Source organism: Dermochelys coriacea, chromosome 1, assembly GCF_009764565.3.
Source record: "Dermochelys coriacea isolate rDerCor1 chromosome 1, rDerCor1.pri.v4, whole genome shotgun sequence".
Taxonomy (NCBI): domain Eukaryota; kingdom Metazoa; phylum Chordata; order Testudines; family Dermochelyidae; genus Dermochelys; species Dermochelys coriacea.
In genome coordinates, this window is record NC_050068.2 from 106793337 (window position 1) to 106820967 (window position 27631).

General features: G+C 41.4%; 1 long non-coding RNA gene across 1 annotated transcript; it reads right to left on the reverse strand.

Moving 5' to 3' along the window:
• Positions 1 to 270: 270 nt before the first annotated feature.
• LOC122457664 lies at positions 271 to 27069 on the reverse strand. Its single transcript, XR_006277318.1, has 3 exons — positions 26899 to 27069; positions 1448 to 1682; positions 271 to 780 (listed from the first exon to the last, which is right to left on the reverse strand). It is a non-coding gene; the product is annotated as an uncharacterized LOC122457664 (long non-coding RNA).
• Between the last annotated feature and the right edge of the window lie 562 nt (positions 27070 to 27631).

The following is a 27631-nucleotide window of genomic DNA, read 5'->3' on the forward strand; positions in this document are numbered from 1 at the left end:
AGAGGGGTACAACGTAGGGCAATAAGAATCAGGGATGCCTCGAGGCAATGCTTCGAAGATGAAAACCAGTAATGTTTGTTGCTGTGCTTGGGACTACTATGGTTAATTACATCTGGGCTAGGAAGCAATTGTGATTGTTAAGGCCTAGGATTCAATGTAAGGAACTAATTAAAGTGCCTGTTGATTTGCAGGTGCCATGACGTATCATACCTTGTATGGAAAGAAATAAAGAGTGCTTATAATTCAAAAATCTTTGCTTTTATTGCCAAATAAACCACAACATCACATGGACTTACACACACATACTCACTGTTGGTGGGTGAGAAGGTACTGGGGGGAGGGGGCTGATTTTCATAGCTAAGAATAGGTCCAGCTTTCATTTGAAAAGCTGTCTGCAGGGGTGGAGTGTAGAGGAAAGCGTGAAGTGCCAGAAAGCAGAAAGGAATGCGCAAGGGGAGTTTGGAGAGTGCATGGAAAAGAGTTCTGAATGTGCTGAAGAGGAGGGCGGGCACACATCAGTCTACAGTGTTACGAGAGTTTGGATCATGTCGGTTTGACTCTCCAGAACTTTAATCAGCCTCTCTGTGGCACCCTTTTTGTAAAAATCCTTCTCTTCTCTTTCTTGCTTTTCCCTTTCCCTCAACTTCTTGCATTCAGTGTTTTCTACCTCTGACTGCTGCAGCACTATCTGGAACATATCTTCCTTGGTCCATCTCAGCCGTTTTCTTATCTTGCACAGATGCTCTGCTGCTGTTGGAGGGTTGGTTCTCAAGGTGAAGTCTGGAGAGGCATAATTCACAATAAACAGAAGCGCTGTTGTGAACTACACACAGAGAGAGCATTGAAACAGTAACATTAATACAAAACTGGTAACATACCTATCGCTTTCTCAGTGACCCTAGATAAGCACACATGAGGCAGAAGACCCCAAGAATTGTGAATGAAACCGGGGCAGGGGCCTTCTGTATTGCAGAAAAGCAATCTGAAAAGATGATGGGGCATTTATTGGAGGCAGCACTCTAAACTTTCCCACCGTTTTCCACAGGTGGCAGTCACTGTGGAAGATATCTCACTCCTGAGGGTAATCAGGAAAGCAAGGGTGCATCTGCTACATGCTTGTGGCTTCTGCCCCAGTCCCTATGCTGCTCATTTGTATGCAGTTTTGGTCCCTGCCCAAGTAATTTCAGAGTGGCGTGGGAAAGTGTCTCTCAATGGAGGAAGGAACAAAGCAGCTCTGCCAAGGAACCTCCAGCAGAGGATTGCTGAGTACCTCCAGGAAAGTTTCCTAGAGATCTCTCTGGAGGATTTCCATTAAACCTTGGAGTGCATCAACTCCCTGTTCTGCTGTACTGCCTAGCCGTGCGGGGAAATGCCCATCACACAGAAACAAAGCCAGCCTTCTACATTCTCTGGCATCAACCCATTTCAGAACTTTACAAAGCAAAACCACTTACCGGGGTCTCCTCTCCTGCTTCTGTCTCACCAGAAGGCAACTGCAGACACTGGCTAGACACGTCTGGAGTGGAGAACAGCTTCTGATTGGCCGCATCAGGGGCTCCACATCTTCTTCAGCCTCCACCTCTTCATCAATGACTTTCTCCTCTGGTTAGGTCCACTTTCCACTGGCTCCAGACCCACCAAAGTATCCACGGTGCTCTTTGCAGTGGACGTGGGGTCACCACCTAGGATAATGTCCAACTCCTTATAAAAGCGGCAGGTCTCGGGCGCAGCCCCGGAGTGATGGTTTGCCTCCCTCGCCTTGTGGTAGGCGTTCCTCAGCTCCTTCACCTTTTCTCTGTATGACAACATGTCCCAGTCATATCCCTTTTTGTGCAAGCTGCACGCAATCTGGCCTTAGGTATCAAAATTCCTATGGCTCAAGGGCAGCTGTGACTGCACAGCCTCTTCTCCCCAAACACTTATCACATCCAGTAGTTCTGCAGTGGTCCAAGTGGGAGATTGTTTGCTGCATGGAGCCACCATGGTCAGCTGGGAAGATGTGATGTGAGCTCTGCACCACGAGCAAACAGGAAGGGAAATTTCAAAATTCCTGGGGCTTTAAAGTGGGAGGGGCAGAAGATTTTTTACCTGGCTTCAGGGCAGCAGTGTTGAAACTCTGACCAGAGTGGTCAGGATGGGCATTGTGGGACACCAATAACAGCACTAAAATCAAGCACAGTGTCTACATGGTTACTACAGTCCTAAAGCCTTGGTTCAAAAAGCCGTATGACTCTCAGTGGGGTGCTTTTATTACAGCACTGCAACTGAGGCATTTCGGCGCAAAAAGTGGCTTTGCAGTGTGTACACCTCTGCTGTTTCAGCACCAAAAGGCTGCATTCTGGTGAAAAAACTTGCCAGAGTAGACCAAGCCTTTGATTCCTCAGTGATGAATGGCACTTTCCCCAGGAAAACTTCCTACCCATTATGGAGGAGTGACTGACTGAATTTTTTAAACACAGTACAACAGTATTGATTAGCAGGTTTGGTCAGGAATTTCCCACTCTTTTGTTACATACTACAGATTCATTGAAATGGAAACTGTCCATGGGAAAGGGTCTGTTCTGACAATCTCCCAATATGAAAATTTTTTGAAAAAAAAGTTTTGAAATTGTCAAAATGGGACATTCTGACTTTTTAAAAACAGTTTCATTTTTTGGTTTAAATGTTTTTGTTTTGAAATTTTAATTTATACTAAAAGCTAGCTAAAATATTTCAAATTAGCTAATCAAAATATTTGAGTGACCTGATCAGAATTTTTTTCAGATTATCGGTTTCTGAAAATTTTTGAGCTTGTTGACTTTTTATCCTGATCTGAGACCAGTAAAGCACCTGAAATCTCAAACTCTCATGGGATCGGAACACAGTTTCCTGCCCGCATCTATTAATTAGTCATGGTCCAAAACACAATTGTAAGGTAATAGGCTTGTTTGGTTGGTTGGTTGGTTGGTTTTGTGTTTTAATCTTGGTGTAGTAAACTGATACTGTTCTTTATAAGAATAAAATGTTCAGTTTGGCTTTATTTACAAGAATAAAATGATCAGTTTGACTTTATTTAAATAGAGGTTTTAATGGTCTGTCTTATTTTCTGAATAACTTTCTTCAGATTAAAATCATAATTCAACCCATGCACTATTGCCAATAAAATACCTCTTTATTTTTAAAAGCTATTAGATCTTTAGGTTGTGAACATAATCTTTTCTTACACCATTTTAAAGTAAAAAATGCTTTCTTTGGTTAATTAGCTCTACCTGGCTACCCACAAGAGGATAACTTTGTAACTGTATCCAAATAAAAAGATTCAATTGATTTTTCCATGCCCTATTAAAAATTCATCAAGAGCCTAAAAGATTAAAATAAAAATAGAAAAATTCCCAGACTGGGCTCCAGGTGAGAATGAGAACATCTCTTCAAAGTCTCACTTAATGGGATGGCTTTGCATTCTTTAGTCTTCAATTGCTCTGAAGTAATGATACAGCAGCTAAAATGAGAAATTGCTGTTTAGTGCCCAGTATAGTCCTTTGTTTTGTGTTTTTAACCAAATGCAAGATGAGGTGACTAAGCTGAATGCAGCCTTATACATTATTCATAAGGCTTGAGCTAACACGATCATTCCTTTTTAGTTAAAGCTACTGCAAATAGCATTACTATTCATTTTAGCAATGGTAATACTACGAAGACATGTTAATAGGGAATGTCAGAATCTTAAATCTCCAGTGCTATTTTCACAAATCTATATACATATGTAAAAATATTTTCAATTAGCAAGTCTCTATATTTTCAACCTTGCTAGTCTCAACTTAATTATTTAATAACACAGAGTAAATTCAAATGAAGTACAAAGTGAAATAGCTTATGTACATTTATACAATATACTCATTAGACCCAGTCAATTACATTTTGTTTCTTTCCCAGTCTTGTATTGAAAGAAAGTAATTAATGGTGAAATCCTTTTTAATGGGTGGCCTTTCTGACAAGTCTCCTAAATTCATGCCACTTTCTGCTTGCTTGTGTAACCCACATGCTTAATAGGGAGATATATTTTTAAGAGAGCAATAGCGAAGTGGGGGAGAAATGAGTTGTGTCTGGGTCATTTCACTGTTGCTAGGCTGATGCACCATTAGCACTCCACAACCACAGGGTTCTGAAATTGGGTGTGGTAGTTTGGATTCCCTGTAGCCCGACTCATACTCCATTAGGGGAAAGTAGCTAACTGAAGGTAGGTCTACGCTACAGGGCTAAGTCAACCTAGGTTACGCAACTCCAGCTACGTGAATAATGTAGCTGGAGTCAACGTACCTTAGGTCGACTTATTGCGGTGTCTATGCTGTGCTGGGTCAATGAGAGAAACTGCATAGGTGCAGTGCTTTTGACTCCATGGTGATCAAAGACTCAGATTCAGGTGAACTCAACCTAAGCTTTTGGGAACTCTGAGTTACTTTCCACTTTGTTTCTGAGGGGACTGAGCTGTTGAGATTTAAGTCCACAACCACAGGGTTCTGAAATTGGGTGTGGTAGTTTGGATTCCCTGTAGCCCGACTCATACTCCATTAGGGGAAAGTAGCTAACTGAAGGTAGGTCTACGCTACAGGGCTAAGTCAACCTAGGTTACGCAACTCCAGCTACGTGAATAATGTAGCTGGAGTCAACGTACCTTAGGTCGACTTAGCGTAATGGTGAAGATAATGTATGTGGATTATGAAGGAGCCTTATGTTGTCGAAATTAAGGTATTTGTTGTTTCTTTATCATTATAAGATTTTATAAAGTTGGTACTTACGAACTAAATTCATTCCTTTTGTTCTTTTTGGATTTGATTGTGGAGAGGGTGATCCTGTGTAATCCTTGTTGAAAATCCTCAGTGACTGAATTCTGGGTTTCCATGTGCTTTTTTATAGGAATTGTTTTTAGGCACTAGGAAAAGGGCAGTGAAGTAAACTGTAACTCACCCAAAGGTTACACTTGCAGGCCAAAAAAAATCTCGTTTTTATCTTCTGTATTCAGGCCAATTTGGATATTTTGGATGTTATTCATTATTTGTATTATACTAACACCTAGCAGGTCTAATTAAGATCAGGGCCCTGTTCTACTCAACACTGCATACATGTTGTAAGAGACCTCTCCAGCCCCAAAACTCTTACAATCTGAACAGATAAGACTGATAAAGGAAGAGTGGTTATCCTCATATTACACAAGGGACATTGATGGACTGAGAAATTAAAATGATTTACCCTATGCCATGCAGAGAGTCTGGCAAAGATGGGAATTGAATCTGGTGATCCAGAGCCTTAATTGCAAGACTTCCTTGGGAAGGACTTCGTAATGGGCTGTGAAAAGATTCTAGGAATCTGCACATGGTCAGTTTTAACCTGTTGGATCCTGAGTTATGTTTGCATGTTCACAGAAGAGCAGTGGTCATGAATGGTCATTTTTCTCATCCACACCTGGCTAGGTTGTTGTAACTTAATTTTTCAGGTGCAGAACTTTGCAGACTGACTGCAGACTTGTCAGCTCCCCATTTGAATGCAATATTCTCTATCGGGGCTACACCTGAAGTCTGCTCAGGAAGTTTAGCTATGGCAAAGTGTAGCACTGTGCTTATGAGCAGTGCTTCCCACAGGAAACATGTTGCACCTCTGCTGTCTTCCAGTTAATGTCCATATACTATTCAAGGTATCTATATCTCTCTGAACAGTTTGGGCTTTGTATAGCTTAAGGACTAGCTCTCTCTCCTTGTGTCCTAGCCTAGCAGTTAAGATCCACAGCAACACTCATGAAATAGACTCTAACTGTATTTTGTTTAAAAGTTGGGGCAGGGCATTTTAAATGGAGGATCCTTGTCTCTGCCACTTGCTCAGTTTTGCTCCAGCAGAATCCATATTTGATCTTTCAGGAACACTGTAATGCTTATTTTTCCTCCCTGGGTTTTCGTGAGAGAGAATGAGGGCATGGAGGAGGAAGGGGTTGATCTTCAGTGTTGGTGGTCTAGGAGTTTTTATAGGCTGACATGGCTGTCAATTTGGATAGTTTTGTGGATGTATTTTTATAATGAATGTATGCCTAGAACTTAGAAGCCTTTTACCCTCTATTTATCTTGATTTATACCACACCCATACTAAGTCACTTAGGTGTATTTGAAAATTTTACCTCTAGCCTCATTTCTGGGGTACACTTGTTCTTGATTAAAGGACCTTGTTCTGTCAGGGTAACACCTTAGTCCCCTCTTCCCCTGATCGTATACAACCTACCATTTTCACTGGTACAGACGTGGCAGTGATTAGTTATATGGTTGATTACATTACAGATTCACGAAGGATCATGTGATCCATAGTACTATGATAAATCATCTTTTGAAACGGAAGACCTACCTTAACCCCCTTCATCCTTGACTCTAATTGTCAAGGCTGGGAACAATCATCAACAGCTGAAAGGCAAGACAACTGGGTTATGGGAAGCATGGGGAATAGTAGGGACAGAGTTCCATCCTGAGCAAGGGGGCTAAAGAATGCTGTAAGTATCAAGGAAATCCAGAGTGGCAAGGAACCTGGAGTGAGGGGCACAGGAGAAATAGCTGGGAGCTACAGGGCAGGGAAAACAGAAAGAGGCTTACTGGGGGAGGAGGGCGAAGGGGAAGCAAGTGGGGAATAAGCTAGCACACAGGTAAGAAGCTGCAGTTGCATGACCAGTGGTGCGCAATGGAGTGTAAATTCCAATAACACATACAGACTGTGCAGCTTATTTTAAATCTTCCTTAGCTTTTGATATTTTTATATGAAATGCACTGACCCACATTAAACTATTATTAAAAAAATCAATTCTGTCCTGAAATCAGTGCACTAATTCTCTAGAAATGCCCTGTGCATAAACAGTGAAACTAGATTATCCAGCACAGCTGCAAATCTAGTTAAATGTCATGCTGTGACTTGCTCTCTTCTGAAGATCTCATTTCTAGGGGGACCGGTTCATTTTTAGTCTTCCCACTGGTGCAGCTTTCAGGGGGGAAGAGATCAAGCTATTAGCAATCTTCTCCTGCAGACAGTGCTAATGGAAGGTCTATTGATAGCTTAGCCACTGTGTTTCAGTAATGAAACCTATGTTCTCAGTCAGGCAGACACCACTATTTTAAAAAGTGAAATTAATACATCTCCTTTTTCTATTCAGAGGCTTTTCTTCTATTATTTGAGGTTTTAAACTTCAAATATTAAGGCATATGAATAGGGCCCTACCAAATTCACAGTCATGAAAAACGCATCATGGAACATGAAATCTGGTGTCCCTTCGTGAAATCTTGTGTGCTTTTACCCTATACTATACTGATTTTATGGGGGTGACCAGAGTTCCTCAAATTGGGGAGTTGCATATTTAAATAGCTGAAATCATTAAATTTTCAATTTTTAAAATCCTATGGCCATGAAATTGACCAAAATGGATGTTGAGTTTGGTAGGGACCCACCTATGAATATCTTCTGACTTGCTTTATTATTACCTTTTGAAAACTCAAACTAGGACAAAGTTTCAGTCTAGTGCTGGAGTTCCAAAGTACGGCACGCACTGAAGAACGTGAAATGTGGCTTACCAGTTCACTGTTATATGCTCACTAAACTTGTTTTTTAATCTTAAGTGAAAAATCTGCTGTTCTTCCAGATCTACAGTAAAAGGCATGCTTAAAAACCTCAACATTGCACTGCTCATCATTGAACTGTGAGCCAGTGACATTACTACTAGCCAAAATATTATAAAATGTAAGAAAGACATTTGGGGGGGGGGGAATTTTCATTAAAAATTGTTCCCATTTTCCAGCCAGCTCTAATTCCACATGTGCTAAATCTGTACAGTAATATCAGGGTTTTAGATTCAAATCAAAACCCCATTCTCATAGGAAGGACAAGATTTGCTTTCTGATCTTCCATGAAAATTGCCAGTCTCCCACACTCATTTCCTCCATTTCCATTCTCAAGCCCCAGTTCTGTTCTCCAGTTCACAAGCTCTCTCACTGGATCTTTCCTCTTCCCGCCTGAGAGTATTTTCCCCACATCCTCCTCTCTGCCTCTCCTCCAGGCTCTCCTCTGCCTGCTTCCCAGTCTTCAGCCTTGTATAAGCCCTTCCCACTCTAAAGTGCATTCTATCCTCTGCTTTCTGCTTAGCTTCTGTTGAGTGATTCTTCTAGCCCAAGTGCATTGCATCCATGATAAACACAGGCTGCAGTGACAACAGAGAGACACTCAGCAGTCTCCCTCCCTGCAGCTCCCAGAGGTCTCTCTCCCCCTCTGGCACTCTAATACATGCTTTGTCTTGACATGACATTTCCCACAACACTTAAATGTCACCTGCCCCCAATTCTTTGGTTTGTTGTGCTGTGCATTGCTTGGCTGTCACTCCTGACCCAAGAGGTTAGTTCTCAATACATCTCGTTTGTTAAGCACTTTGGGATGGAAGAAGTCATTATTATTAGTGTTCAGAGATGAGATTGCTTCATATGAGGCATGTGTGTGTGTCCTCAGACCCAATCACATCATAAGGACTGAATGGAAAGAGGAAGTACTTGAGAGCAAAATGAAAGGGAAGCCTGGACAACACAATGGAATGTTGTGAGAATGAGTTAATGTTTGTGAGTCCCTCAGTATAGAGACTGGTTATATACAGAACATAGCATATCTAAGTTTTTTCCTAGAGCTAGTTGCTAGATCCTTAGCTGCAGGTTACAGACACTAGGAGGAAAGGTTTCAGAGTAGCAGCCGTGTTAGTCTGTATTCGCAAAAAGAAAAGGAGTACTTGTGGCACCTTAGAGACTAACAAATTTATTAGAGCATAAGCTTTCGTGAGCTACAGCTCACTTCATCGGATGCATTTGGTGGAAAAAACAGAGGAGAGATTTATATACACACACACAGAGAACATGAAACAATGGGTTTATCATACACACTGTAAGGAGAGTGATCACTTAAGATAAGCCATCACCCACAGCAGGGGGGGGAAAGGAGGAAAACCTTCCATGGTGACAAGCAGGTAGGCTAATTCCAGCAGTTAACAAGAATATCAGAGGAACAGTGGGGGGTGGGGTGGGGGGGAGAAATACCATGGGGAAATAGTTTTACTTTGTGTAATGACTCATCCATTCCCAGTCTCTATTCAAGCCTAAGTTAATTGTATCCAGTTTGCAAATTAATTCCAATTCAGCAGTCTCTCGTTGGAGTCTGTTTTTGAAGCTTTTTTGTTGAAGTATAGCCACTCTTAGGTCTGTGATCGAGTGACCAGAGAGATTGAAGTGTTCTCCAACTGGTTTTTGAATGTTATAATTCTTGACGTCTGATTTGTGTCCATTCATTCTTTTACGTAGAGACTGTCCAGTTTGGCCAATGTACATGGCAGAGGGGCATTGCTGGCACATGATGGCATATATCACATTGGTAGATGCGCAGGTGAACGAGCCTCTGATAGTGTGGCTGATGTGATTAGGCCCTATGATGGTATCCCCTGAATAGATATGTGGACAGAGTTGGCAATGGGCTTTGTTGCAAGGATAGGTTCCTGGGTTAGTGGTTCTGTTGTGTGGTGTGTGGTTGCTGGTGAGTATTTGCTTCAGATTGGGGGGCTGTCTGTAAGCAAGGACTGGTCTATCTCCCAAGATCTGAGAGAGCGATGGCTCATCCTTCAGGATAGGTTGTAGATCCTTGATGATGCGTTGGAGAGGTTTTAGTTGGGGGCTGAAGGTGATGGCTAGTGGCGTTCTGTTGTTTTCTTTGTTGGGCCTGTCCTGTAGTAGGTGACTTCTGGGTACTCTTCTGGCTCTGTCAATCTGTTTCTTCACTTCAGCAGGTGGGTATTGTAGTTGTAGGAATGCATGATAGAGATCTTGTAGGTGTTTGTCTCTGTCTGAGGGGTTGGAGCAAATGCGGTTATATCGTAGCGCTTGGCTGTAGACAATGGATCGAGTGGTACGATCTGGATGAAAGCTAGAGGCATGTAGGTAGGAATAGCGGTCAGTAGGTTTCCGATATAGGGTGGTGTTTATGTGACCATCGCTTATTAGCACCGTAGTGTCCAGGAAGTGGATCTCTTGTGTGGACTGGTCCAGGCTGAGGTTGATGGTGGGATGGAAATTGTTGAAATCATGGTGGAATTCCTCAAGAGCTTCTTTTCCATGGGTCCAGATGATGAAGATGTCATCAATGTAGCGCAAGTAGAGTAGGGGCATTAGGGGACGAGAGCTGAGGAAGCGTTGTTCTAAGTCAGCCATAAAAATGTTGGCATACTGTGGGGCCATGCGGGTACCCATCGCAGTGCCGCTGATTTGAAGGTATACATTGTCACCAAATGTGAAATAGTTATGGGTCAGGACAAAGTCACAAAGTTCTGCCACCAGGTTAGCCGTGACAGTATCGGGGATACTGTTCCTGACGGCTTGTAGTCCATCTTTGTGTGGAATGTTGGTGTAGAGGGCTTCTACATCCATAGTGGCTAGGATGGTGTTTTTAGGAAGATCACCAATGGACTGTAGTTTCCTCAGGAAATCGGTGGTGTCTCGAAGATAGCTGGGAGTGCTGGTAACGAAGGGCCTGAGGAGGGAGTCTACATAGCCAGAATTCCACCATGATTTCAACAATTTCCATCCCACCATCAACCTCAACCTGGACCAGTCCACACAAGAGATCCACTTCCTGGACACTACGGTGCTAATAAGCGATGGTCACATAAACACCACCCTATATCGGAAACCTACTGACCGCTATTCCTACCTACATGCCTCTAGCTTTCATCCAGATCATACCACTCGATCCATTGTCTACAGCCAAGCGCTACGATATAACCGCATTTGCTCCAACCCCTCAGACAGAGACAAACACCTACAAGATCTCTATCATGCATTCCTACAACTACAATACCCTGCTTAATTCACTGCTGAAGTGAAGAAACAGATTGACAGAGCCAGAAGAGTACCCAGAAGTCACCTACTACAGGACAGGCCCAACAAAGAAAACAACAGAACGCCACTAGCCATCACCTTCAGCCCCCAACTAAAACCTCTCCAACGCATCATCAAGGATCTACAACCTATCCTGAAGGACGAGCCATCACTCTCTCAGATCTTGGGAGATAGACCAGTCCTTGCTTACAGACAGCCCCCCAATCTGAAGCAAATACTCACCAGCAACCAAACACCACACAACAGAACCACTAACCCAGGAACCTATCCTTGCAACAAAGCCCGTTGCCAACTCTGTCCACATATCTATTCAGGGGATACCATCATAGGGCCTAATCACATCAGCCACACTATCAGAGGCTCGTTCACCTGCGCATCTACCAATGTGATATATGCCATCATGTGCCAGCAATGCCCCTCTGCCATGTACATTGGCCAAACTGGACAGTCTCTACATAAAAGAATGAATGGACACAAATCAGACGTCAAGAATTATAACATTCAAAAACCAGTTGGAGAACACTTCAATCTCTCTGGTCACTCGATCACAGACCTAAGAGTGGCTATACTTCAACAAAAAAGCTTCAAAAACAGACTCCAACGAGAGACTGCTGAATTGGAATTAATTTGCAAACTGGATACAATTAACTTAGGCTTGAATAGAGACTGGGAATGGATGAGTCATTACACAAAGTAAAACTATTTCCCCATGGTATTTCTCCCCCCCACCCCACCCCACCCCCCACTGTTCCTCTGATATTCTTGTTAACTGCTGGAATTAGCCTACCTGCTTGTCACCATGAAAGGTTTTCCTCCTTCCCCCCCCTGCTGTTGGTGATGGCTTATCTTAAGTGATCACTCTCCTTACAGTGTGTATGATAAACCCATTGTTTCATGTTCTCTGTGTGTGTGTATATAAATCTCTACTCTGTTTTTTCCACCAAATGCATCCGATGAAGTGAGCTGTAGCTCACGAAAGCTTATGCTCTAATAAATTTGTTAGTCTCTAAGGTGCCACAAGTACTCCTTTTCTTTTTGAGAATACAGACTAACACGGCTGCTACTCTGAAACCTCTGATATTCTTGTTAACTGCTGGAATTAGCCTACCTGCTTGTCACCATGGAAGGTTTTCCTCCTTTCCCCCCCCTGCTGTGGGTGATGACTTATCTTAAGTGATCACTCTCCTTACAGTGTGTATGATAAACCCATTGTTTCATGTTCTCTGTGTGTGTGTATATAAATCTCTCCTCTGTTTTTTCCACCAAATGCATCCGATGAAGTGAGCTGTAGCTCACGAAAGCTTATGCTCTAATAAATTTGTTAGTCTCTAAGGTTCACAAGTACTCCTTTTCTTTTAGGAGGAAAGGGAGGTCAAAGGTGGTTCTAAGTTACCTTTGAATGGCCCTAGGATTGGGGCAATTTACTCTGGTCCCCTGACTGGTTTAGATCAGTCTCAATCCAACTCTAAATTATGCCCAATGTCATTTGTTGTCAAGGGGCCATTCTAGTAGCTGGGAATTATGAGGTATAAGGAAACCCTGCTGTGTGTCTCTCTCCAGGAGATATCCTCTATGCCAGAGGCTAGGAAGAAGAAAAGGAGTACTTGTGGCACCTTAAAGACTAACAAATTTATTAGAGCATAAGCTTTCGTGAGCTACAGCTCACTTCATCGGATGCATTTGGTGGAAAAAACAGAGGAGAGATTTATATATACACACACAGAGAACATATATATAAATCTCTCCTCTGTTTTTTCCACCAAATGCATCCGATGAAGTGAGCTGTAGCTCACGAAAGCTTATGCTCTAATAAATTTGTTAGTCTTTAAGGTGCCACAAGTACTCCTTTTCTTTTTGCGAATACAGACTAACACGGCTGCTACTCTGAAACCAGAGGCTAGGAAGGAAATGGTGGTATAGAGTGTCTGCACTCTACACCACCCAGGGATTCCCCTTATCCAGGGGCATCAATAAACCAGGTCTCTGGCTGTTTGGTGCTGCAGGATTGGCCCATAATTGGGCCCATAATATTCAATATGTGAACACTGAGAACAGATAGAAGAGACAGACATCAGGTAAAGTGAGAGCAAAAACAGCATTACTGATATATTTTCTTCAGTCAGTTGTGAGTGGGACAGATTCTGTTCTCACAGTGCTGTAAATCAGCCGTAGTGATAATACAGGCACAAGAATACATTTTTATACTTGTTTTCACCTATTCTCTTAAAAATAAAATAGCATTTTTGGTGCTGTTCTACTACTAGTTTTGGATCTTACTCTGTCTGTTTTTAAATTTACATTCTGTTGCATTAGAAATGGGACCACACTGCTTTGAACTTTCCTTGAAGATTAAAATGTAGAGTTTAGTAGCTCTTGGTGGTATGCTTAATGGACTTGATATTAAACTGCATTCTCCCATACTTGTACCAAAATAAAATAATCTTTAAAAATGGAAGTAAAAAGAGATTTGCAGTAGAGGTCATGAGCTATGGAATATGGAAAATCTAAACATCCCTCAGTTTTGCAAAAGAAAAAACTATGGTCAGTCTAAAATATAAATATCTGCATTATTCTTAGCTTTAAAAAGTGGGGGGAGGGGGGCAAAAGGGGGGTAATGTCTGATTCTGAGCCAGGAACCAGCATCTGCAGTTGAGCTTTTAATAGTAACAATAACAGCACAGGTGGGAAGAATGCCGTGAAACTTTTCCTTTGTATTCTTCTTTGAAACATTAATTAATCTTAGATTATTACTTGCTGCTTTCTGTGGAACTACTGACACTGAAATTATTACTAGTAAATACAACTAAAACTGTTGTCAAATACATTCTTCATCTCCCAGTACTGGTACAAATGCTTACCATAAGCTTCTTGTGCTTTTGCCATAAATTACCATGAGTATTGTCAATAGTACCAATTCCTGGTTATTCTTCACTTCCCTATGCAGTCCATAAGATATATTCCAGTTTCCTCTATAGCTGTAGTCAGTAAAATAAATCCTGTATTACATTAGTGTATTTTTGACCCCTCATGTTCTATTGAAGACCCAATGAACTAATGCACACTGATAATAAATAGGTTTCAGAGTAGCAGCTGTGTTCGTCTGTATTCGCAAAAAAGAAAAGGAGTACTTGTGGCACCTCAGAGACTAATGAATTTATATAAGCATAAGCTTCGTGAGCTACAGCTCACTTCATCGGATGCATTCGGTGGAAAATACAGTGGGGAGATTTATATACACACAGAGAACATGAAACAATGGATTTTATCATACACACTGTAAGGAGAGTGATCACTTAAGATGAGCCATCACCAGGAGCGGGGGAGAAAGGAGGAAAACCTTTCATGGTGACAAGCAAGGTAGGCTATTTCCAGCAGTTAACAAGAACATCTGAGGAACAGTGGGGGGTGGGGTGGGGAGGGAGAAATAACATGGGAAAATAGTTTTACTTTATGTAATGACTCATCCACTCCCAGTCTCTATTCAAGCCTAAGTTAATTGTATCCAGTTTGCAAATTAATTCCAATTCAGCTGTCTCTCGTTGGAGTCTGTTTTTGAAATTTTTTTGTTGAAGGATAGCCACTCTCAGGTCTGTAATCGTGTGACCGGAGAGATTGAAGTGTTCTCCGACTGGTTTTTGAATGTTATAATTCTTGACGTCTGATTTGTGTCCATTTATTCTTTTATGTAGAGACTGTCCAGTTTGACCAATGTACATGGCAGAGGGGCATTGCTGGCACATAATGGCATATATCACATTGGTAGATGCGCAGGTGAACGAGCCTCTGATAGTGTGGCTGATGTGATTAGGCCCTATGATGGTGTCCCCTGAATAGATATGTGGACAGAGTTGGCAACAGGCTTTGTTGCAAGGATAGGTTCCTGGGTTAGTGGTTCTGTTGTGTGGTGTGTGGTTGCTGGTGAGTATTTGCTTCAGGTTGGGGGGCTGTCTATAAGCAAGGACTGGCCTGTCTCCCAAGATCTGTGAGAGTGATGGGTCATCCTTCAGGATAGGTTGTAGATCCCTGATGATGCGTTGGAGAGGTTTTAGTTGGGGGCTGAAGATGATGGATGATGGTGATGAATCCTCAGCTGGTGATTTATCTAAATTGGATACTGTAGAAGTGTCTTTAAGGCTATACTGAAGACATTAGTTTAAATACTGAGCATGAATTGGCCCAATGATAGCTCAGGTGCATGTGATTCTGTTATTATCATCATGTGTGCATGCGGGGATATTTCCTTGATTTAATTGACTCCAAATAAATCAAAGGATGCAGATTAATAACAGTGAGCCCCATTCTCCTGTAGTAGAAGAATTGTTTCAATTTCAGCCAATGGTGCTCTGAGGTACTATAGGTGAGGCATGGAATCTTACTACATGTCTTTAGGACCCAGGCCCTTCCTGGCTGCTGATGTCTTGTGGGGAATCTGTCAATGCCTCTTTAAGGGAGTGCAGACTGACATCTTCTCTTTACGAATCTTCAGTACAAGCTCTGTTTAAAAAAAATCACTTAATTTTGACAATCTGACCAACAATTGCCCTTTATTTCATTTGCATGTGCTATTATGGGTTGGTGGAGCAACTCTCAGAGAATCTGGTGGCCTCAGTTGTCATTGGACCTTTGGCAGTCTAGGTATCAACCAAGGGATGTATTGAAATCTATCTGCATTGGCACAGGTATTCCTCCTGGCAGCGGATGAAGATTATGTGCGCATGCTAATATTAGATATGTCAGCTGCTTTGATACCATTAAGCATGAGATTGTTGTTTGCAGAGGAATCAACACTATGGACTGGGATGAACCTCTAACTAAGCATTCTCAGAGAGCGGAGGTGAGCAATTGCTGCTCGTCCTCAAGAGAGCTCTTGTGGGATTTCACAAGGTTGCATCTTGTTATTTCTAATTCCCCATTTACATGGAGCCATTGCTGGCATTAGAGAGGAGATGGAGCTTCCAGTACCTTCAGTATGTTGGTTACCAAAGCTGGTTGAGCAATCCAAACAGTTAGAATTTTTGATTGTCTTTCATCAAAATTTCAAATTTAACAGGAAAAATGCCATTTTGGTGAAAACTTTCATGAAAATTCCATCCTGTTTGATCAACTCCACTCAGTTCTAGGTCACTGGATACAGCCCAAGCTGTCAGTTGCCTACCCTTGTGTTTTGATGTGACTGGGCTATGGGGGAGAGTGAGCTGGCTGGCTAGCTCTCATTCGTGACTCAGCCCACCGAGACGTTGTTTGAAGGAAACAATGAGAAGAGATGGCAGACCTGATATTGCCCCACTGAGCTTGCCTGCCAGCTGTGGGGCAAATGCACAATCTAGGACTCTGTACTCCAAGCTGCTGTCCAGAGCAGGTAGCAGCTACAGCTGGATCTACCTTTTTATCTAGTTATGGGCAGAAGGTTTCACACACTTCTTTCAGGTGCAGACCTAGCAATGATCAGTCTTTGCATATCAACCTCTAATCTGGCTAAAAAATGCTCCTAATGATGTTCATATCTTAGACAATAGGGTTGTCTAAACTATTTTGAAATCTCAGATACAAACATGTGACTGAGAGCTAGATCCCTAATTTTTATGGATTGTCCCACCTGCCTGCAAGACTTTAATACAAAGATACAGTATGTAGTGCATATGAGTGGTTGCCATTAAAAAGTTGTCTTTGACCAACAGTTGCCACGTAGTGGTCTGGAAAGATGATTTATCTTTAAAACCAGCCTTCAAAACTCTTGAGATAGAGAATATTCAATTTAATGATGAGCATCTGTGTGGGATTTGAACAGTCTTCTCTAACATTGTAGTGATGAGACTGTGGGCAGGAGCAAGACTTTGGAGAAGTCTGAAACCCAAGGGAGTCAGTTTGATTTGCATTCAGAAAGCTAGAAAATTAAAGGATATTTGGCCAGATTCTCTGCTGAGTTTATAGCCCCTTTGCCCCACCCACATGCCATAAAGGGGCTGTAATCTGGGTCCAGGTGCCCTATTCTTCTGATGCACTGAGACTCTCTGCTGCTTCCAAGTGTGCTGCTGACTCCCCCTCAATCCCTCATCCATGGTACAGGGGGCATAATAGAGAAAGAAGGGGAAATGCCTGTGGAAGACTGTGGTAGAGCTTTGCTCCGTTATGTTTATCCTTCTCTGGCATAGAGTCCATTAAGGCCATGTCTGTGGCAAAACGTAGAGCTGCTAATCAGGAGCTCTAAGAAATGTTGGTGCCAGACTCTCAGAATCAGGGATCTGTGACTGGATCCCTGATACACCTTCCCCTCTGCTCCCACACTGCATCTTCCTCAGTGAGCTGAGCACTGGCGCAGAAGAGAATATTGTCCAAGCACCAGTTACCCAAGGTGATAGGTGCTTTCTATTACAGATTAGAGAGAGCTGAATAAACTCATATCCCAGAACAAGAAAGTATTCTTGTGATTCTGACATTAGCACTCTACTTTTGAAGAAGAAATAGGAAAAAAATAGTTTCTTACTTACGTTTCACAAATGCTTTGTGTTCAACTTTAAGTCATGGTGAGCAGTAGCGTATTCTGGGGTAACAGTGTTTTGATGGAGTAAAAGTAATGAATGTCAGACATGACATAACAAATGAACACCTCACTCTATCACACTGATGGAATTTCAAAGCCTTGGTTCCCAGTTCTTGCACTATACAAAATATTATATATTGTTTTTGTTTCTGTGAATTAAACACTAATGGAAAAGGTGCTGAGCAACTAAATACAAGGGGTCTGCAAACTGATTTTCTGCAACTAATAAAAAAATCTATTTTGAGGTTTCAGAGTAGCAGCCATGTTAATCTGTATTCGCAAAAAGAAAAGGAGTACTTGTGGCACTAACAAATTTATTTGAGCATAAGCTTTCGTGAGCTACAGCTCACTTCATCGGATGCATTTGGTGGAAAATACAGTGGGGATGAAGTGAGCTGTAGCTCACGAAAGCTTATGCTCAAATAAATTTGTTAGTCTCTAAGGTGCCACAAGTACTCCTTTTCTCTTTTAGAAAGCTGCGGTAGTTTATGTGACTGCTTTCTTTGCCTGACTAATATATCAAGCATGGTACTTTTTTTGTAGTGTGAAAAACTTTCTCCATTACCATAGTAATCTCTTGCATATTGGCAGAAGCTGATGTCATTCAAGGTATTATTCATTCTTAGTGAATTGGTATTCAGAGTGCTAATAAGTCTCAGGAAGATAAAAAGGACTAAGTATACATTCTGGTTAAACATGACTTAACCCTTTCACTTCACTAAGTCCCTGGTTGTGTATTTTTGTTTGTTTGTTTCTGTAGTTTTGCTAAGGAAAAGGTTAAATTGTCATGTTTACTTAGCACGATTTTATTGTAAAGAACATGCTAAAAGGCAAGATTCCCCCATCTGTCACTTCTTATTTTTCACACTAACTTTTCATTATACTTAAACTTGCTTTTTTAAAGAAAAATTGTTTTTTAAATACATTTCTTATATGTATTTGCCCAGCTGAAGTGCATCCTTTCTGTAATAATGGTAGGTAAAACTTATAGTGCATGTCCCTATTTGTCTTCAGAGAACTTTTATAACTACCGTTAAATGAATCTAAAACTTGAGTAATTTTTTCCATTGACTATTTTCTATAAATGTGTCAGGTACCTGACTATCTATTATTAAACACTTACAGTGTGTTTGACAAACAACAGGGCAACCTGACTGTACCACTGAAATGAATGCAGGGCTTCTCTTTGACTTCAATAGGAGCACGAACAAGTCCATGGAAGGAGACAATCCTTGCCTCAAGGTGCTTATAATTTAGATTCCTTTCTATATGTTTACAATTCCTTCGTGTTAAGAACAGCATGTGTCACAGATAGTACTGGAAGAAGCAAGAAAAGCTTACCTTAAACCTTCTCTTTCTCAGATCAGTTTAATGATTTCTTTATGGAATCTCTCAAATTATTTTGATAATATTAAACTTCAATCAGATTTAAAAGAGGCAGTTTTTTTGTACATTAGACAATACTCTAACATAATCAAAGCCTCATAGTATGGTGATTTAATGGACCCAGTTTTGAAACATTGGTATTCTAATTCATCCCCAGTGAAAATCTGATATATGTATTTAAATACAAATTGAAGGGTCTAAGAGTGTTAGATACCCTATTCCTATTAAAAGGTGTAAGTGCAACTCCTTTTGGCCCCTTAGAACAGAACATCCCAGCACTAAAGATCCAGGCTTTTATGCATCTAGCTCAACACTTGGTACCTAAAAACAAGTATTCAAGTATTTACATGCACAATTATGCATTGAGATTTCTACATTTAGGTACCCAAATTCACCTCCATGAAGTAGCCTGGGTAATATGAGAGAACCATTGCTTTTATTATCATTAAGGTCTAAGTCTGGTGCCATTTTTGCAGGTGAACTAGGATAAAATGCAATGGAAGTGCTGCCCTGGAGGCTGAAGAGCACTGAGCCCATACAGGGCCTCCACAACAATGTGCTGGCAGTGGAGAAGACTTCTGCAATGCTTTCCAAAATGCAGTGTGCAATAGGAGAAGTGAGCATTTTGATGTTCTAGCTAAAGGCTTCGTGCAAAGCATACAACTGCAATGTGAGAGGAAAGCAGATGGCCTTGTTCTCCCTATATTTGACAGGACTAAGCTGCAGCTCATTGTCACAGGTGACATAGCCCTATGAGTAGGTAATTTCCATTGAAACTAACTTTTAACATAAAACTGGATGTTTTGAGTAAACTAAACTTTTTTTTTTAGTGAAGTATCTCCTTTCCATGGAAAGCTGACTTTTTTCTTGAAAAACCCAACACCAAAACAACTGAAAATTTAGCGTGTGAAATGCTGTTGCAGTATCTCATGGGAGTTGTAGATTGGTTGTGTTATGCCCACATCCTTCTCCTAGACCCCCATCTTTCTCCTGTGGGATGGGGTCTCCAGCCACACTACATCTCCCATAGGGCACTACTGGCATGTGACTCCCATGATGCTCTGTAGTAGCTCATCAAGAGGGGAGACCATGGTGTGGGAGATGTAGTCTGGCCAAGGAGTCCATGGAGGAAGAATGGGGGCATGAGGCAGTTTAATGACAATACCCCTGAAGCACTGGGGCAGCATTTCCACATCAAAGTTTTCAGTTTAAAACCCTAAGTTTAAGGTGGGTGGGGTGGTTTGCATGTGTGTGTTTCCCTTAAAAGTCTCTAAAATGTCCATTTTTCTGTATTTGAGGAGAAAAACCTTTTCTGATTAGATCTATCTGTGATAAAATGTTGAGGCTGGCAATTATTTTCTTCAAATGCCACATGGTCCAATATGTTTATCAGAACAAGGCCCTTTTTACTCATTCTTTGCTCAGTTTTACTGGATTTGGCCCTAAAATCTTGGAAAGACACTTTGAAAAGCAGCTAAGATAGGAGTGCATTCAACCCTATTGTAAAAGAGAGAGGTGCTCCTACATCCCTTAACTGGTTTTGAAAATATCCCTCATAATTCTTAGAAAACTGACCACATATTAGATTTTCAGGTCTAGCCAACTGCAATATCTTAATAAGGGCAGAAAATATTATATACATCTGCAGGGAGGAGTGGTTGGATTAGAACTCCTAATGAAACCATTCTCAACAGGTCCTGCTTCTCCCCTGCTGGCATGCTGCACCTTCTCCTGGCCTGCTCTCCCACTCTGCTCCACATTTGCTTGCTCCCAGGTCCCACCCTGTCTCTCTTGCAGAAAGCTGCAAGGGATGGATTATTAAGAGCAGCAGCTAAAGAATAGGAACCTCCTGGCATAGAATTGAGATCAGTGGGAAAGTTCACTGGTGCTACTGTTCAAGGCTCTTTGTGGACTCAGGTGGACATCTACTGCCCTGTATAAAGCTGAGCACAATTGGGCCCCATTCTTGTTTGGTTCCTGGGCACTCCCATGATAAACATAACTAACAACACCTCTGCATCATTACACTCCATGGCATCAAGTTTTTCTTTGGAACCATAGCAGCCAGAGAGCTTTTAATGATACAGAAATTCTGGAGAACAAGAAGGTGAGCTTGGAAGAAGTGCTGGAGTGCCGGCTTAACTGGAGCCCGGGATTTGCTACCTGCTGGTAAACAGGACCCTTTTTTCACATTCACAGCAAGACGGCATGAAGAATAACATGGAGAAGAATATAAGTGACCGGAAAAGATTTTACAGGATTCCCCTACCTTAAAATAATAAGGATGTAGACTAGTTTGTAAAAGCTAAAAACACTGGTCATGGTGTCTTCATAATTTTTCTACTCGTATTTTACTTACTATTTACAGTAGTCCCTTGTAAATATTTAAATTAAAATAATTTCCTCATCTGTCTTGTGAATTATCCATCAGTCAAGGACACTGCTTTGTTGGTTCAGGCTTCCTCATACTGCTACAGCATCGGTTGATGTTTTTTATTATTTTTATAATGTGTACAATTGGATTTTGCACATGGATAAAAGAAAAAAGTAAACCAATGTATGGACCTTTTAATCGTGACAATGTCCCTTTAATTCTACGACCACCACGTTCTCACAGGGATTGTTTTGTTGGCTGCAGTGCCAGTGAGCCGATTCAGCTAATGGAAAGGTCATGTTTTATTATACCTAACGGCTTGGATAAATTGACTGAGGAATTTGTCAGCTCTGTGTATTGTTAAACTCCCTTGTACATAAAGGTTAATTTAACCTAGAGTATGTGTGATTTTTTTCACTACAATAACAGTACATTGCCCTTTTTGCAGGGGGGGTGGTTAATTGAAAGCACTTGCTTTCACATATGCCTCATAATAGATTAAAATATCAGCATTGCTAATGCTAAATGTAAAATATATTTAATTCCTGAAGAGAGAGTTTGTCATAATGTGCACAGTACATATGCGCCTATATCGTGTTTTCTGAATTCTAGAGCTGATCAGAAAATAGTTTTCTTTTCTATGGAAAACTTCAGTGAAAATGAAGGGCTCTTTCCCCCCCCCCCCCCGGTGCAAAATTAAGACAAATTTTGACTTTTAACTGAAAGAAAAAGGTTAACTAAAACCCAAATTTTTCATGAAACAGATCCAGTAAAAAAATGACCTGTTGAAATTAATTAAATCATGCTATTGGAAGTTTATTATGGCCCTTATCCTGCAACTGACTCTGTGGAGGACCCTGACTTAGTGTAAGTGGAGCTAATGATTTTAATGAAATGCCCTCCCAGAATCTGTTGCAAGATGGGGGTTTATCTTTGTAAAGCAATATTATGCAATCCTTTTAAATCCATTAAATGTTCTAGTTTAGTGTTACAATTACTAATAAGTATTATTGTAATAGTAATATGTAGTAGTTATATGCAAAACGTAGAGACTAGAGGTCATAACCAAGATCAGTGCCCCAGTATACAAGGCACTGTGCAAACATATCCTAAGAGACAGTGCTTATAATGAAAATGCTTATAGATAGTAAGACAAAGGGTGGGAGGAAAGTATCAATTCAGTTTTAGATGGGAAACTGATGCACAATGAGACCAAATAATATGACTAAGATCATGCAGGAAGTCCCTGGCACAGCCAAAATAGAATGCAGATCTCCTGACCCACAGGCCACTGCTGTAGCTACAAAACTATCCTTCGGCTCTTACATATTTTTCTTTTTAATTAATTTCGTTCACTTAGGTTGTGATTTTTTTAATGACAATTGCCCAGAGGTTCTCAGACACTGTACACAACCAGTTTTCTTATAAGCTTTAAGAATCATAGAAACATAGGACAAGAAGGGACCTTGATAGGTCATCTAGTCCAGGCGCCTGCACTGAGGCATGGGTAAGTATTGTCTCTAGATGATCCCTGACAGGTGTTTATATAACATGTTCTTAAAAACCTCCACTGACGGCGATTCCACAACCTCCCTAGGTAATTTGTTCCAGTGCTTAACTATCCTGATAGTTAGAAAGTTTTGCCTAATGTCTAACCTAAATCTCCCTTGCTTCAATTTAAGCCCATTGCTTCTTGTCCTGTCTTCAGTGGTTAAGGAAAACAATTTATCACTCTCCTCTTTATAACAACCTTTTACATATTTGAAGACTGTTATTATGTCCCCCCTCAGTCTTCTCTTCTCCAGACTAAACAAACCCAATTTTTTCAATCTTTCCTCATAGGTCATATTTTCTTGTCATTATTGAACTTCATCCTGTTTATTTCAGACCATTTCTCCAGTTTGTCAAGATCATTTTGAATTCTAATCCTGTGCTCCAAAGCAATTGCAATCCCTCCCAGTTTGGTATCATCCACAGACTGTGTAAGTATATACTCTATGCCAGTGGTTTTCAAAGCCGGTCCACCGCTTGTTCAGGGAAAGCCCCTGTCGGCCGGACCGGTTTGTTTACCTGCCCCATCCACAGGTTCGGCCGATCGCGGCTCCCACTGGCCGCGGTTCCCGCTTCAGACCAATGGGGGCTGCAGGAAGAGCGGCCAGCACGTTCCTGGGCCCGCGCTGCTTCCCACAGCCCCCATTGGCCTGCAGAGGCGAACTGCAGCCAGTGGGAGCCACGATCAGCCAAACCTGCAGACGCAGCAGGTAAACAAACCGGTCCAGCCCGCCAGGGGCTTTCCCTGAACAAGCAGCAGACCGGCTTTGAGAACACTGCTCTATGCCACTATTCAAATCACTTATGAAGATACTGAAGAGAACCCAGACCTAGGACAAATTACACCAGGATTCCACTCTATATGCCCTTCCAGCTTGACTGTGAATCACTAATAACTACTCTGTGTACACTTTTCCAACCAGTTGTCCATCCAAGTTATATTAGGTTTGTCTAAGCTATATTTCCCTTATTTGTTTATGAGAAACTGTTGTGTAAGACAGCATCAAAAGCCTTATTAGAATCAAGCCATTATCACATCTACTGCTTTCCCCCTATCCACAAGGCTTTCTACCCTGTCAAAGAAGGATATTAGGTTGGTTTGACATGATTTGTTCTTGACAAATCCATGTTGACTGTTACTTATCACCTTATTATCTTTTAGGTACTTACAAATTAATTATTTGCTCCCTTATCATTCTGGGTACAGAAGTTAAACTGTCTGGTCTGTAATTCCGCAGGTTATCCTTATTCTACTTTTGTATAGATAGGTACTATATTTGCCCTTTTCCAGTCCTCTGGGATCTCTTCCATCCTCCACCAGTTCTAAGAGATAATTGATAATGGCTCAGAGATCTCTTCAGCCAGTTCCTTGCGTATTCTAGGAGGTATTTCATCAGGCCCTGCTGACTTGAAGACATCTAACTTCTTCAAGTAATTCAAAACTTGCTCTTTTCCTATTTTAGCTTCACATCCTACCCCGTTTACACTGATGTTCATTATCATCTGACAGTCACCTGTTTGGTGAAAACTGAAACAAAGAACGCATTTGACACTTCAGCCTTTGATGCTTTTTCTGTTATTGTCTTTCCCTCCTCATTGAGTAAAGGGTCTGCCCTGTCCTCAGTCTTCCTTTTGCTTCTAGTGTACTTTGTAAAATGTTTTCTTGTTATCTTTTATGTCCGTAGCTAGTTTCATCTTGTTTTGTGCCTTGGCTTTTCTAATGTTATCCCTATGTGCTTGTTATATATGTGTGTGTGTATAATTATTCATCCTTTTTAATTTTACCTAGTTTCTACTTATTGTATGATTTCAGGTTGTTCAAGATCTCTTGGTTAACCAGGGTGGTCTCTTACCATGCTTCCTATCTTTCCTATGCATTGGGATAGTTTGCTTTTGTGCCTTTAATAAAGTCTCTTTGTGCCCTTAATAATGTCTCTTTTAAAAAAAGAAACTGCCAACTTCCCGAACTTTTTTCCCTTAAACTTTCTCCCCAGGGGCTCTTACCTAACAATTATCTGAATTTGGTGAAGTCTGCCTTCTTGAAGTCCATTGCCTTTATTCTGCTGCTTCCCTGTGACTGTTCCTTAGAATCACAAACTCTACCATTTCATGATCACTTTCACCCAAATTCTTCCACCTTTAAATTCTCAACTAGTTCCTCCCTGTTTGTCAGAATCAAATCTATAATAGCTTCTTTCTTAGTCTTTTTCTCCACCTTCTGTCTCCAGTGCTGTGACAGAATATATCCATGTGTCCACTTAGTAATAGTCTTCGTACAAAGTATGTCTGTTGAGATATCATTTGAAAACTCATAATTTGCTGATCATTATTGTCCTGGTAAAATGTCTGGCAACATTTTCCTTACTCAGAGACTTTCAGCAGTTTCTGCCTCACATTCTGTCTCAACCTCAGTGCAAGTGTATACATCTTTGATTTACAAAGCAACATCTCCTCCTTTTTTTCCTTGCCTATTCTTCCTGCAACAAACTGTTCCATTCTATACCAATATTCCAGTCGTGTGAACTATCTCACCAAGTCTCTGTCATGCCAACTATATTGTAATTGATTATTCACTGATATTTCTAGTATTTCAAGTATTACCCATACTTCTTGAATCAGTATACAAATATCTCAGATATTCATTAGATTTTCCTTCTATATTCCCTGTTCTTTTGTCCCAGCTGTGTCCCATGTTCCCCCCAGATTCTGACCTTTCATGCAGGTATTCATGTTTTTGACTTATGTGTGGGCTTTTGTCTCCTGTCCCGTCACACCTAGTTTAAAGCCTGCCTCACTAAATTAGCCAGTCTGCATCTGAAGATATTCTTCCTTTTCCTTGATAAGTGGAGCCAGTTCTGCTCAGCAGTCCTTGGAACAGCATGCCATAATCAAGGAAACCAAAGCCCTTCTGCTGACACCATCCATGCAGCCATGCATTCTTCTCCAGGATGTGTGTCTGTCTTTGCTTTGACCCCTACCCTTGACTGGAATACCATCTGTGCCTCTACCCCATTCAGCCCTGTAGTTATGTCCCTGAGCCTACCAAAAATACCTTGCAGTATCAGTAGTCCCCACCTGGATGAGCAGTATGGGGTAGGCAGAGGGCTGGATGATCCTCAGCAATCCTTCCATAATGTCTTGGATACAGGCTGCTGCCAGACAGACCACCTCCTGTGATATCATGTCAGGCTGGCAGCTGAATGCCCCTGTCTCTCTTAGAAGGGAGTCACTAACCCCCCCTCCACCCTTTGTTTCCTTTTGGGAGTGGTGGCTGTCATCCTCCCAAGCTTGGGGGTACATGGATTCTCTTCCTCCACCTTTTGGGGGAGATTCTGCAATGCCAGGGCAGCAAATTGTTTTTTTCTGTCTATGGAAAGTGGTTGGGAGTAGTGGTGGAGCATTGCCTGCTGCCAGAAGTAACCAGCAGCCAGGTTCCTCCTTGTGAAGGATCAGTTTCCTTTTTCCCTGGTGTTGCTACTGACATTCTCCCCAGTAGGATTGCTTCCTTAAACTTGAAGATCTCCATATGCATATTTTGAATGAATTATTCATGTGCATAGATGCTCTTAAGCCTGGCCACCTACTGTAGCTCTCTCACCTGCTTCCTGAGAAATTCTACAAGTAGGCACCTCTCACACTGGATTGTTTCCCCTGACTGGCTTTCTGTAATGAGGAAATTCAGGCCACAGTCTCTGCAATTCCACACGAGGACTTGGGTAGAGGCATCCATAGTTAGGTTCTTTGTCTGAACGCAGGTGGAGAAGCCCTGAGCAGTAGTGGCATTGCTGATGTGGCTTTTCCAAACCATGCAGATTTTATTCTTTTGCCCCCCCCCCCCCAAAACACCCTCTCAAGCTCCCCTTGGTTGCTTAATGTTTGGCTTTTAAGCCTTCGCTCCAAGATCAGCCCTGCTCCCTCATTAACACATAGGGGAAGGATGATCACAAGGATGATCAAGGGTGATCAAAGGACAAAAAGCTAGAACCTTGCTAGTGTGCACTCAGCTAGTAGGTTTCTGGCCTCCACTCCCCCACAGTCCCCAAACACACAATTCCCAGCAGGTCACAGGGTAAACTTTGAGCTAGCCCAAAGCAAAACCAAACACAAAAACAAGCTTGTCCATTCACCAGAAGAATTCATGCTCGCTCCTTCTTCAGCCAGGTAATCACCCTCTCAGACTCCCATTTTGAGTACTAAGGCATATTGGGCCAGATCCTCAGTTGGTATAAATCAGTGAATTGAATACAATGGATCTGTGTTGATTTATACCAGCTAAGCATCTGACTAACTACCTTTACCATATAGAAATATTGCTTTGTTGAGTAGAGGGTGGTGAGAGAGCAAACCTCTGAATATAGTAGAATGATTTAAATATTGACATCTACTCTTAAATTTGCCTATGCTCAGTATTAAAATGTCTATTCCCAATATTAAAATGAATTCACTAACTATATCTGAGCCTGTTTTAGCTCGGAGGCATCACTTTTGTCTCTAGATACCATACTTCCCTGAACTAATCATTTATAGAGTGGGATTAATTTTAATTAGGGAGACTGAAAACATATTTGGGAAATGCACAGAGGACAGTCTTTAGCTGATAGATTTGAAGCAAGAAGGTAATCATAGCAGGATGATGTCTAATTTGAAAAACAAATCTGATCATTGTAATTTGAATTGACAGTAGGAAAGATACTGTGAATATCATCCATATTTGAATGAAAACTAACTTTTTCTCCTTGACTTTCATAATGTTTTATTAAGTAACCTTGGTTAGAAACTCATGTCACTGGTTCACTGGCGCCAGCTAGGGCAGGCTGCTGCTATGTGATGTATATGTAAATAAAGATATTGTATTTTTTC